The following is a 15,529-nucleotide window of genomic DNA, read 5'->3' as shown; positions in this document are numbered from 1 at the left end:
CTCATCTTGCGATAAACTGTAAATTGGTCCAAATGGTGGCTGAGTTCCTTCCTTGAGATCGATTGAACAATCGTATGGGCGATGCTCAAGAAGAATATCTGCATTCTTTTTCTCAAAAACGTCTTGATAATCCTGATATTGACTTGGAATGCCACTTGAAGTCTTTACGCTTTCAGAAATAGGTGCAGCATAAATAGCAAAAGTTGATCCTTCTTTTGCTGCGTGTATAAATGCTTTTGCACCTATAGGTGCGAGTTTTACTATACTAGACTCATGGGTTTTTACTTGGTTAATAGAACTGTTACTAATGCTCTGAGGAAAATCAAGTTTACGAGAAATCTAATCTATTCGAGGATTATACTTTTCTAACCATGATAAGCCTAAAATTACTGGATTAGAGGGAGATCTAATTATATTAAAAATTACGCAACTACTATGACCATTTATTACTACATCTACAGGAAGTGTTTCGTGAGTTGCATCTCCAGAAGACAATGGACGACCATCTATGACTTCTACGTGTACAGGTTTAGTTTTTTGTATTAATGATATTCTATGACATCTAGCAAATTCTTCATCTAAAAAACAAGATGAGGCTCCTGAATCTACCAAGGCAGAGGCTTTGTAATTATTAGGTCCTAAACGCACATCTATTATAAAACAAGGAGATGGTTCTGAGGAGAGGATAGGACCTTTATTAGAAGTTGTACAAGATTCCAGCCGCACGGTCCCTATTGTAGCTGGACGTACTCGTTTTCCGACATACTGTCTTCTTTGACAGCCGTACTCCTCATTTTGTAGTTACGTCGCTTCTTTGGACAATGTTGAGCAGTGTGCTTAGGTTCTCCACAATATAAGCACAATCCTTCTTGTCGACGACGAGACTTTTCTTGCTCAGTAAGAGGTTTGAAACGTACCGCATCAATTTGCATATCCTCTACTTCTGAAGGTATGTGTTGAGGAGACGTCGGTGTTGCCATTGAATTGTAGTAACGTTGAGGCCCACTTGTGTGACTCTCGGATCGAAATTCAAAAAGTCGATTGTCGCACTTCACAGCAAAGTCAATTGCTTGACTCAATGTTTGAGGATCAGATAAATTAAGCATCAATTTCTTTACCTCATATTGTAATCCGTAGAGAAATTGACTCACAAGTGCGGCATCATCTCACTTGATATCAGTTGCAAGTTGTCGAAATTGCGAAGCATATAATGTTACTGATCGATTGCCTTGTCGCAAAATATGGATCTTGTTGGTTGCAACACGAATTGCATCATGTTCTCCAAACATGGATCGAAACTCCGCCAAAAAAGCCTCCAGATTATCCAATATTGGATCTCGTCGTTCAAGAAAAGATGAAAACCATGACAATGCTGAACCTGAAAGAAGTGTACCAATGAATCTTACTTGTGACCCTGGAGTTGGATAGCTCTGGGGTTGAAGTTCAATCACTAGTTGGACCTGATTGATGAATCCTCGAAACTTGGATCTGGTACCATCAAACTTCTCGGGCAAGACAACTCTCGGTTCTCTAACACTCGAAGGGTGTTCCATTCTGAGAGAAGGGACATGGTTTGGTGCAGATGTTGAAGCAGCCCCAATCATCTCTATATCTTCACTTCCTACCATTCTTGTTGCTCCTTGTGGTGGTAAATTGAGTTGATGCATCGCAAGCATTAACTCCCTCAATTGTTCTTGCATCTGTGCCATTGCACTCTTCATTTCAACAAGCTCTGCCATAGTAGCACTTAGAAAAGAGAAGATGCCTAATAACGCTCAAAACAAATAGAAGAGAGGAATTGATAACAAAGAAAATACTAAGAACAATATCAGTTTAAAAGAGGGTAATCCGCAACTTCTAATGCGCTTATGTCTTATCAAGAAAAAGGGGTAATCCACTCTTAATCAAGAAAAGACAAAGCTCTGATATTGTAAGTGTACTCTTGTCAATCTGTCAAGGACAAGAACTCGATGAAAGCTAAAGAGTAAGTGAGACTTTTCTCAAAAAGAAATAGGACAAAATAGAAATATGTATATTAAGAAAGAAACTGGAATGGCTATTGCCAAAATACAAGAAAACTAGAGACCCTTGAAACTAGACTAGAAGCAAGAAAGGAGTTGACAAGAGTGAAGAGGGCTTCACTCTTGCCTCTATATATACTATCTAACTAGAAGCCACGTGGCGATGTTCTATAAGACCTCCAATATATGTTGACTTTCTAGGCCACATGCCTTTGCTTGCAAGGCAAGTTTTCTATGGATGGACCACGTAGTTAGCTTGTTCTTTAAGCTTCCAACATGCGTGGCACATGGCTAACTTGTTGACCAAGTTTCTAACCTAAAAGTCAACTATAGACTCCTATAAAGTCAAAGCAGCGTCTATGAAGCTTCTAAGAAGCTTCTCTAGAAGATATTACACAATTAACCTACTTTTACATACTTTTATCTATTCATATAGGTAATTATATGTATGTCCGTGACACCCTAACCTTATCCTCTGAATTTCTTCAATCTTCCGTCTTGGATCCGGAATTGGCTCCCATCGTCAGAGCTTAGATCCGAAATTGGCTCCCGCCGTCAGAGCTTTTTTCCTCCGTTTTTACCTTTAAGAGATCCATTTACCGAAAACAACATTCCCTGAAACGGCACAGAGAATAAGACAGCCTGAAACAGAATCAAAACCCCGTACTCGGGTCCACATTGAGTCGCCCGACCAATTCAGGTCTCATATTGGATAAGATGCCCGTAGTAACTTGGATTTTCCCGTAATTAGACTGCATTGGATTGCCTGACCAATTTAGGTCTCATATTGGATAAGAGTCCAGTAGTAAGACCCGGATTTCCCCGTAATTAGATTGCATTGGGTTGCCCGACTAATTCAGATCTCATATTGGATAAGAGTCCAGTAGTAAGACCCGGATTTCCCCGTAATTAGACTGCATTGGGTTGCCCGACCAATTCAGGTCTCATATTGGGTAAGAGGACCCGGATTGGATTCTCGAAATTGGATTCAATTGGCTCTTCGAACCAGGCTCACCCGTCGCGTGAATTGGTCCTTTCCCTTCCTGCTGACTCCCGTTATTGGAATCGAATGGAGTATTTCAGTATGCCCCGGCTGACTGTAACGGGGTGACTGATCTTGGCCACTCAATATTTGCACTGGAATTGGTCGTTGCTCTCAATATTCGAGGTAACTGAACATTAATAAAAGTCTCCTTTCTTTATATTTTCACGGTATACTCGTGTTACAACACGACACCGGACGAGACATTACAATTGTCACAACCTTTTAGATGATGCAATTGAGATGAAGATCTTCAAGAACAACATGTTCTTTCTCTAATAGATGGCAAGATACAATGCGTTTAGTATCATGACCTTGGAAGGGATTCCTGATGTTTGGTGATTTTACTAGAGGTAGGAACAATTCCTCATGATATTCCAAATATTTTATTTGAAGGAAGTTTTATTTGATGACCACTCCTCGTGGAACTCTTCCCTAGAAAGGAGGGTAATGTCATGGACATATGCATGTAAGCTAGTAATTACATATATAAATAGGTAGAAGTAAGTAAAAGTAGGTAAAAATAAGTTAATTCTATAATATTTGCTATGGAAGCTTCCTAGAAGCTTTATAGATACTGCTTTGACTTTATAATTGTCTTTAATTGACTTTTTGGACTAGAAACATTGTCAAGAAGTTGGCCATGTGTCACACATGTTGTTAGCTTGAAGACCAAGCTAACTATGTGGCCCGCACGTAGAAAAACTTGCCTTGTAAGTTAAGGCATGTGTCCTACAAAGTCAACACATATTGGAGGTCCTATAGAACATCGCCACGTAGCTTTTAGTTAGATAGTATATATAGAGACAAGAGTGAAGCCTTCTGCACTCTTGTCAACTCCTTTTTTGCTTCTAGTCTAGTTTCAAGGGTCTCTAGTTTTCTTGACTTTTGGCAATAGCCATTCCAGTTTCTTTCTTAATATATATATCAAGTTATTTCAATTTTTTCATCTTTCTTTGAGAGAAGTCTCACTTGTTTATTTGTTCTTGTCTTTGACATTGACTTGAATTCTATTAACTTGTCAAATATTTGTCATTTTTTTTTAGGAAATAAATCCATATTTTCTTAGAGTAGAGGAGGAAGTATTTTATACCTAATAATGATTTGATAGATAGAGGACCATATAAATCAGTATGTATTAATTGAATCCTAATCAAATTATAGACAAATCCTAGACAAATCTTAGACAAATCCAAATCAAATCCTAAACAAATCCTAGACAAATCCTAATCAAATATTAAACAAATTTTAATAAAATATTTGATAAATCTTAAATTAATTCTAATCAATCTTAAAAAAATTCTAATAAAATTCTAATAAAATCTTAAATCCTAAATCAATCCTAAATCTTGAGCAAATTCTTAATAAATTATATGGTAGATTGAAAATTTTATAACTAACAATCAAATTATTGATTTCAATTTAAATTTTGCACACTTTTCAACAACTAAGCTCAAAACAACTATAAATATTTTTAAAAAGATCAAATTTACCAAATAGAAGATAAAACCTAAAATTTGTTTGGATGCTAGTTTGCGTCCTTTTTCTATCTAAATGCTGATCTTTCTAAGCCAAAGTCTCTTTATTCCACATTTAAATATCTTTAAAAATTCACATATATGTTAGAAATCAAGTCTACTAACTATATACATAAATTTCACCTCAATCCAACTAGCAAATTACTAGAGATCTTAGAAATCTTCAATGACCTTCAAAACCTCATTTTATGGTTTAATTTTATTATCTTTTGATTTTTATCTATAATTCTAAGATAATTTGCTATAATATTTTGTAAAAAGATATTTTATAATATGATATTTTTTTATTCTTTCACCTATTAGTCAATTACATTATGACATTGATATAATATAATATATGTTGTCAATATTTCATTCAAGTATAATTCACATTCTTATTAAAATAAATAAATAAAAATATAAATAAAATAAGTTATCTTATAGAAGATATTATCTTAAGTAAGTTTTTAATGGTCAAAAGATTGACTCTTAATATAAAAAAGGACATCTTATGGATATAGAACAATGTCAAAGGCCAAGAATCAAAGTCAAGAGGATAAAGTATCAATTATAAAATATTTGAAGATTAGATAAGAATAATTAGTGTTTGGCATAAGATGTCTTTTTGGTTAGTGATATGCCAAAGGATCCTAAGACTATATGATATCTTTGTGGTAAATTAGATGCCAAAGGATCTTAAGACCATGTATATAAAAATCAAAGAGTAGAATTTGTCTTTTAGGATAAAAACCACTATCTATAAGTAATGGATATTGAAAGTAAGAGACATCTTATTCCATACTCTCTTTATCTGCAATCTTACTAATACTATGTGTTGTGCCTTCAAAGTTATTTTTTTTTCAATAGGTTATGAGCCCACTTACCTTTAATTATAAGTTTTGAATTTCTTTGAAGTCTTTTGTTGTGAAGAATAGATCTTATGATTATTACTAATATTAAAATTTAGTAACTTCTAATCTCACATTTATATCTACTTATTAATGTAGTTTTACTCTTATTTGTTATAAACAACATTCATGATTTTGGAGGTTGTTAGATACCTTAGATTGATGTTTTAAAATACTAGTATTGTGTTTCTTTGCTAAGTTACATCATTGATGCACTAAGATTGTGCTTTTATGTATTTAAGTTTTTAAAAGATCCTTTTATAGTCATAAGAGATATTTTATGACATTAGAGGTGATTAAAGAGTGAAAAAGCTTATACAAGAGGTTTAGATATAATATAAGACTTATGAAAAGTCTTATAAGTGAAGTTGAAAGTGATTAAAGAATAAAATCACTAATTTATTCATAAAAAAAGTATTTTGGATTTTTAAAGCAATAACATCTTTTTATTGATTTTGAGAGTTTTATATTTTTTTATGATTTTTTTAATACACTTCTTTTTTTAGATATGGCTTTAAGTCGAGGTAAGGACTTGAGAGTGATTGAGAAGTTTAGAAGTGACAATTTCTAGTATTAGAAGAAGAAAATAAGACTTTTGTTGACTTCATTGGATTTTTGGAATATTGTTGATTTCAATGAGAAATTTATTCTTGTGGCCAAATTTACCACCATTAGAACCATTGTGGCAATTGAGGAAATGTTAGACTTAGAGATGCATCAAATAGATGTAAAGACGATTGTCTTAAATAAAAACTTAAAAAAATATATCTATATAGATTAGCATGAAGGATTTGTTGAAGAAGATTAATAACATCTTATTTTTAAATTAAAGAAATACTTGTATAAGCTTAAATAATTTCCAAAGATATTATATCAAAATATTAACACATCCTTTGTAAATGAAGGATTTATAAAAATTTAGGCTGATTATTACATATATGTGATGTAATCAAATGAATTCTTATTGATTGTCATCCTCTATGTTGATGATTTGATTATCTTAACCAATACCTTAGAGATGATGGATTGATTGAAGGCAAAATTAAAAAATGAATATGAGATGAGTGATTTGAAAGAGCTTTATTATTGTTTAGAATTGAAATTTGTGAGAGATTGTACTAAGAAGATTATTATAATGAGCTAAAGAAAATATTTTAGAGAAGTATTGAAACAATTCAATATAGAATACTGTAAGCCTATTCAAATACTTTTGGAGACTAATTTGAAGTTGTGAAGTTTACAAATAAGGAATTTGATGAAGTTGAAGATGAAATATAAGATGTTTCATATAAGGTAATAACAGACTCACTTATGTATACAATGATTGGCACAAGGATGGATCTTGCATATTTAATAAGTTTTGTAAGTCAATATGTATCAAAGGTTGGATCAATTCATTGAAAAACCATAAAAAAACCATGAGGTACTTAAAAGGTACTTTTTACTTTAATATTACTTTACATGGTTATTGTGTTGTGGATTAGGTTGGACATACAAATTATAAAAGATCAACAATGGAATATGTATTCTTCGTTGTAGTGGGAGCTATTTCATGGAATTGTAAGAGACAACCAACAATTACAAGATCAATAATAGAAGCAAAGTATATCGTAATAAGCGATGGTGCAATGGAAATAATATGGCTAAATTTTTTTTTTGAGGACATTGAAATAATAAAAATAAAAGCATCTCCAATAAAATGTAACTATCAAGAATGTCTTCCTTTTACAAAGAATTCAAAACATCATTTACGGAGCAAATACATTGACATTTAACATCACTTCATAAAAAAGAAGATTGAAATGTCAATGATTGATATGAAATATTGTACAATAAAAGATATGCTTACTCATTTGTTAACAAAGGTAGTAATAAATGATAAACATCAGATGTTGACAAAGGCATTAGGTTTGAAAGACTTTGACTAATAGCAAAGTAGAAGTATTAAAATAAATAAGTAAAAATTAAAGTAAAATAAATCATCTTATATAAGATATTATCTTAAATAAGTTGCTAATAGTCAAAATATTGATTCTTGATATATAAAAAGAACATTCTATGGATATAAGACAAGATCAAGGACTAAGATTCAAAAAAATAAAGTATTAATTAGAAAGTATTCAAAGATTAGGTAATAGTAATTATTTTTTAGCATATGATATCTTTGTAGTAAGTTAAATGCCAAAGAATCTTAGGACCATGTGTATAAAAGTCAAATTTTTTTTTATCTTTTAAGATAATAACCACCATCTATTATCACAAACATACATATTTACTCCAATAATTACTTATATGATTAGGTAGAAATAGATTAAATTAGATTAATTTTATAATATCTTCTAGAGAAGCTTTCTAGAAGCTTGATTGATGTGGTTTTGATTTTATATATGTTTATAGTTGATTTATAGATTAGAAACTTGATCAATGAGCTAACTACATATTATATGTGTCAATAGCTAGTAAAAAAAAGCTAATTCTGTAATACACATATAAAAAACTTGCGTTGGAAGTTAAGATATGTATTTTATAAAATCAACACATGTTGGAGGTCCTATAAAACATCATTATATAGTTTCTAATTAGATAGTATATATGGAGGTAAAAATAAAGCCTTTTTTTACTCTTGTCAATATCTTTTTGGTCTTTAGACTTGTTTCAAGACTTTCTAGTCATCTTATATTTAGCAATAGTCATTCTAATTCAATATATTATTACCTTTGAATAATTTATTAATTTTTTTAAATGATACAAGAGTGTATTGAGATTCTTTTGCTTTGAAATTCATATTCTTGATAATTTGACAAGAGTCTTAACTTATTGTTCTTGTATTATTTTAGAAATGAGTAGATTACTCTACTTTTATTATTTTATTTTGAAGGTTGTCAACTAGTCATATTTATATAAATAGTTTAATTTTCTAACATTTATTTATTTTATTTTTTTTTAATTTTAAAGAGAGTAAATTAAAGTTCTTTATAGAAATTTTTATTTGATATTAGAGGTTGTAAATTACCTTCATCTAATTTAACTTTTTGAATTTTTTTGAATTATCTATAGAAGAAAAAATTATGGATGTTACTTTTGGTAGAAGTGAAAATAGATTTACAACTATTACAGATGTTCACAATATTATTAATACTTTTAGGATAGAAATCTGACATATTTCCAATATAAATCAAAGAAGTACTATTCCTATGTCCATAAAAAAAATCAATAATGAAGTTCAAAGTCTGTGCCAGAAAGTTGTGCAATTAAAAGAAGCAAATAGATCAAGTTCATAACTAAATTTAAGGAGTCTTGGTACTACAAGTATAAAGGATACAAGAATAAATATGTCAAAGAAGTTTGATGGAGCAAGTTCAAAGTTTTGAGGGTTTTTAGAACAAATAAAGTTCTATCTAAGATTACATTCTTCTCAATATTTTAATGGATTTATTCAAATTGGATTCATAGAACACTTCTCTCTTGGAGTATTTTTTTTTAGATTTATACCTTTAATAAAAAAAATTTATAACTACTCTATGATTTGAATTCATTCTTAGAAGTGTTTATGGCTACATTTGGAAAAAATAATCAAAAAAAGATAGCAGAGATTAAGTTCATATTTCTATGATAAAGATCATGTTTAGCCACCATATATGCTGATAAATTCCAAAACCTTTCTTGTAAAGTAGATTGGAATGATAAAATCCTTATCAATCAACTTTAATATGGATTGAAAGATAAAGTCAAAGACTTATTGTTGATAATACCAAGAACAAATTCATTGAAGTAATTTATTGCTTAAGCCATTGCATGTGAAAATTGGCTCTTTGAAAGATGCCAAGAACAAAGATTTGATTGAAGAGGTATAAGTCAAGCCATAGCAATACCTTTTAAGTTTTTAAAAGCTTATTGGTTTAAGTCAAAGCCTATGCAAATTAACACAATATATTTTAAACCTCTTATTGAGCAAAAAAAGATTTATTAACATTAAAAAGGTTTATACCTATGTTATGGAAAATCTAAGTACATTGCTTAATATTGTTCAAAAAAGCAATGCAATTATAAAATGAAAAGCATAGTTGCTAAAGAAGACATTGTATCAAAAAACAAGCTTTTCCAATTATAATAGAGATTGTGCACTTGGAATCTTGTATAATATCTAGTAAAGATCCTATTTGCTCTTCAAATTTTTCACCTTCTTTTACAATAGAAATTTTTTTAGGACCAAAAAATCACAAAGTCTTAGCCTTATTAGTTTTAAAAGTGTCAGCTTGTTTTATAGACAAAGGCTTCGTCAAAAAATAAGAAATACTATTAGTCAAGAAAATTAAATCTGTGCATGTAGAAATCATAGATGGTTGTTTGTTTTCTTTTGGAAATGTTATTTATAATATTTTTTTTTAGATATAGAAATTAAAAATCATAATAGCATATTAGTATTTAATATAATAAGATCTTCTTTTAACTTAGTTATTTTAGGATTATCATGGTTAAAAAAATATAATTCTCACATAGATTGAATTTTTTTTAATCTTAAATTTTCTTATAATTTAATTAAAAATCTCATAATAAATTAGAAATAAATAAGTCTAATACATCTAAATTCTTACTTATATATGTAAGAACTTTCATGCATGTAGCAAAAGAAGGGTCATATTTTGATATAAATACATCACACTTATTTTTGATGGTGAAAAGACATCAAGTATCATTTTTAGCTAATATCAAGATTTCTAGGACTTTTTTGAATAAAAAAATATAGATATTCTTTTAGTGCCTTGATTATATGATTATTTAATTGATTTATAAGAAAGAGCTCAATCACCATTTGAACCAATCTACAACTTATTGCAAAATAAATTAACTATATTCAAAGTATATATTAATAAAAACTTACCTAAAAACTTCATATACTATTCAAAATCTCAAGAAAAAGCTCTTATTTTATTTGTGAAGAAAAAAGATGGATCTCTATAGATGTATATAGACTATTAAGGACTTAATAAGATTATCATTAAAAATAGGTATCTTCTACTTTTGATTTTAGGACTTCTTGACTAATTCAATCAAGAAAAGATCTATATAAAACTAGATCTACAAAGAACATAAAACCTAGTCCATATTAAAAAAAGAAATGAATGGAGGACTGATTTTTGAATTAGGTATGGACATTTCAACTATAATGTCATGCCTTTTGGATTCACGAATGTATCAACTGCTTTTCAATATCTAATAAATGATGTCATTTATGAATTTTTTGATAATTTTATCATTTGTTATTTAGACAAAATTTTAATCTACTCTTAGAACACAAAAGAACATGAACTTCATATTCGTTATGTGTTATAAAATCTAAAAGATGTAAGATTATATGCAAAGATGAAAAATTGTATATTTCAGACTATTCAAGTTAACTTCCTATGATACATCATCTCAAATGATGGTCTTATGATGGATCTTAAGAAGGTCTAGACTATTATAGATTAAAATATCTCAAAAATAGTTAGAGATATTCAATATTTTTTGAGAATTGTGAATTATTACTAAATCTTTATCAAGAACTTTTCTCAAGTTATGGCTCTTTTTACATTTATGACATATAAAGACAAATTAGAGTAGAACAAAGAAGTTGAAGTATCTTTTAAAGCCTTGAAGACATTATTTATTTCCACACCAATCTTGTATTATATTAACTTTTTTTAGGCATTCTTCATAGAAATAGATACATCGGACTTTTCTATGGGTGTTGTTTTGTCACAAATGGGAGCATATGACAAGCTCTACCTAGTAGCTTTTTATTCCAAAAAAATTTTAACAGTCAAGTTTAATTATAAGATCCACAATAAAGAACTTCTTGTAATTATCTATTTATTTCAAGAATAGCGTCATTATCAAGAAGTTGCTTCTAATCTAACCATTGAACATATAGATCACAAAAACTTTGAGTACTTCATTACTTGTAGATAAAAATAATCAATGTTAATCACATATTGAACATTCTTATCTTTAAGCAATGAAATCAATATTAACTATTGACTCAACTTTTTTTAAGTTCAATCAAATATATTCTTTGATCCTCTTGTTTATGATATAAAGAAAAATTCTTGTAATTTTCATGATACTTTTAAGTTCAAATTCAAGAAAAATCTAATTTATTTCAAGAAATAATTATACATTCTAAGAAATAAAGTACAATTACATATTTTTTAAGTTCATCATGGCTTTTTAGAAACCAAATATTTTGGATATAAGACTTTAGAGCTAATATTTAGAAATTTTTGATGGCCACATATGTAGAAGGATGTAAAAGACTTTGTACAATTATGTGATATTTTTTCAAGATCCAAAATTCCTTGTTATCAACCTTATAGACTTCTTCAGCCATTACATATTCTAGAATAATTATAGTCTTTTGTTTCTATGGATTTTATCACATATCTTTTAGCCTTTAAATGACATGATTTTATATTCATGATAGTAGATTGTTTTACTAAAATGGCACATTTTGTACCATATACAAAATCTATCACAAATAAAGAAACCACTAAGTTTTTTCTTGACAACATCTATTACTATCATGGATTGCTCAAAGATATTATATCAGATAAAGAGACTCAATTTATATCAAGATTTTAGAAATTCTTTTTTAAGATTCTAAAGATGGATATAAAGCTTTTTTTGGCTTTATATTTGCAAACAGATAGACAACCAAAATATATAAATTAAATAAGAAAACAAGATTTAAGATATATCATTAACTACCAAGAAAATGATTAGACAATTTTTTTGCCATTGGCAAAATTTTGCTTATAATAATATGATATATTCTTTTATATATTTTTTTATACATTTTTTTTTTTTTACTAATTATGATTATTATTCTTGATTTGATGCTTTTGACTTTTCAAAAGTTAATAATCATGTAGCAAAAGAATTAAGAAATCAATTATTGAAGTTATATATAACAATAAAGATACAATTAAAAAAACTCAAAATGACAAATGACCAACACAGATGGTTATTGTAAAGAGCAACCTCAATTCTATGTTGGCAATAAAGTATGGTTATTTCATTATAATATCAAGACTAGCCACCCTTGTGACAAGTTGAATTATTGGAAGTTGAGACCATTTTCTATTTATAAATAAGTCAATTCAATTGTTTATTAATTACATGTACCAGAATTTATGAAAATCCATCATATATTCCACATGTATCTTATTAAGCCATATAAGATAGTGAATATCTTAGAAATAAGATAAATATCATTGCCTTTTATAGATAATAATAAAGAGTTTGAAATAGAAGAAGTCTTAGATTCAAGATAATGATAAAATAGATTGGAATATCTTGTTTATTGGCATGGATATAATATTAGTGGATATACATGGCAGCTAGCAAAAATCTCATAAATGCATCAAAAAGGTTTGAGACTTTTCATCAACAACATCCATCAAAATCAAGATAAAGAATAGTAAGATCCATAAAAGATAATGATCATTGCTCATGGAATTTGTTTTTAAAAAAGAGAAGTGAGTAATGTCACAAATATACATATTTATTTGAATAATTATGTATATGATTAGATAGAAGTAAGTAAAAATAAATATTTTTTATAATATCTTCTAAAAAAACTTCTTAAAAACTTCATAGATGGGATTTTGACTTTACACGTGTTTGTACTTGATTTATAGATTAGAAACTTGATCAACATGTTAACAACATGTTATACATGTTGGCAGCTTATAGAACAAACTGTCTATGTGGTGGACATATAGAAAACTTGCCTTACAAGTTAAGATATGTGTCTTGCAAAATCAACACATGTTGGAGGTCCTATAAAACATCACCACATAGCTTGTAGTTAGATGGTATATATGGAAGTAAGAATGAAGCCTTTTTTACTTTTATTAATGCCTTTTTAGTCCTTAGTCTTCTTTCAAGTCTTTCAAAACTTCTTGTTTTTGGCAATAGCCATTTTAATTCAATACATTATCATCTTTGAATGATTTCTTAGTCTTTTCAAGTAACACAAGTATGTATTGAGTTTTTTTTTTTTTTTTTTTTTTTTTTTTTTGAGATTTATATCCTTGATACCTATGAATAATGAGTGTTGGAAGTGAGAAATATCTTCCCCCATATTCTTTGTGTGTGCAACTTTATTGATGCTATGCATTGTGACTTCAAAGTTTTTTTTTTTTTTTTTTTTTTTTTTTTTTTAATAATTCTATTACTATTTTTTGTTCATATTCAAAAGTCATTATGTTTTGTATTGATTGGTCATGGTTTGTTAGATTCTTTGACAGCTAAAATAAAGGAGGAACCGATTTGGCTGTTGATTTCTTAATTTGAATTTTTGAATTCCCATATATAACATTTACTGTAGGTAGTCCTAGTTTTTTGGTAATGGAGCAATTCGCCTCTGATTCTAGGCTATGTGCAATAATAGTTCCTAAGTGGATCCACTGCTAGTAGCATCTGTGCTTCATTGCTGAATAATGGTATGAAAGCTTTGTTGTCAACATTCAACTTATACAATCAGTACTTTGCATCCCAGTGCCCCAATATCAACATTTTTCTTGGATGTAAATCTGTGATAGCCACACAGTGATCCTTCCCAAAATTAAGATCTGATTATTGTTGCGCACACAATAACCAACCAATAGCAGATTCTGTGTCAAGCCAGGATCATAAAGCACATTTCTGAGTTTTATTTCATCGTTAGAATCCAAGTAATGAACATCCCCTTTGCCTTTTACTGAGTAAGTTCTACCATCCGCCTTGGCTACTGACTGCTGCTCAGGTGATCTTTCCAAACTAGTAAATATTTCATGATCACCCGAGAAGTGTTTTGAGGCCCCACTATTGATTATCCACTCCTTTTCTTTTGAAGCCACTAATAAAACATGCAATGCATTCTGAATCTCACTTTGGGTGGGAAACCTTTCTGCTGATACTAGATTCGTTTTATGTTGATAACAGTTCGCAACCATTGGCTCTGACACTCGGTAGTGTCTAGCGATGTGGCCCGGTTTGCCACACTGGTGACACACTGCTGTGGTTGTGTATTTTCTTCATTCCCCAGTAAAAGATCTTGGCTGTGTGGATGACCTTCGAAAATTGTTGTTTGTATTATTCAAATTTCGGTAACCTCAAGCTGATTTCTGTCTCTCTCTTGGACTATTTCTTGTTCTGAAAATAAAAGCTTCCTCATTCTGCCCTGTTCTCAAATCTGTTCTTCACGCTATAATACACTCTGCATCGTACTCTACCACATTTTGTAGTTATCGAGTCCTGGAAGCATTTTCGACTGTGCAATCACAACATCCATTGATTCCATCTCTTCCTCTCGTTGATCTAGTGACTTCTTTCTCTTTAAAATCATTCGCTCTGATACCATATTGCGACTTCACGATCAAAACACTAACACATTTATTGGTACACTCCAACAAGGTTATTCTCTAGAAAGAGTCACAGAGGATAACATGACACACTGTAGCTGTGAAGTAACGCAACGACAGAAAGTAACCACACCGAATCACACACGGACTGTTAACCTCAAGAGAAAGGGACACCACTACAGGTGTACCGAATGAACTGATCTTATACAGGACGATTACCCCAGTCTTTAATAATAGATATCTAGCTTAAGGATATGTCCCGACAGTTACAGTTGATGTCTGGGTGCTATTGAGGTTTGATCGAGGTTTGATCGAGGGGGCGTCTGTCCAACATTCTGTTCCTCCAGAGTTTGCAAACCTGTTTCACCCACTCCCCAGATAACCTCAATCGGGGCTCTTCTCCTTGCTCAAACATATTAAGAAAACCGTAATGCAGAGAAACCAAGCCATGTGATCAGCGGGGCGGGGGGGCGAAGGAGCATCGTCATACAGTCAGAGAGGTGTGCAAGCTTCTTCAATTGCTTCCGACTCAAGCTCTCCCAGAACTGCATCAACTTGACGTGGATGAGCTTGAGGTTGTGCAACTCATTCAGCGGCAAGGTCGACATCGTCATCCTCAGTCGAGCATACTGAATCTTTATGTCCAAAACGGGAA

Source organism: Physcomitrium patens, chromosome 25 (assembly GCF_059467195.1).
Source record: "Physcomitrium patens ecotype Gransden chromosome 25, ASM5946719v1, whole genome shotgun sequence".
NCBI classification, from domain to species: domain Eukaryota; kingdom Viridiplantae; phylum Streptophyta; class Bryopsida; order Funariales; family Funariaceae; genus Physcomitrium; species Physcomitrium patens.
This window is presented reverse-complemented; position numbering follows the sequence as displayed.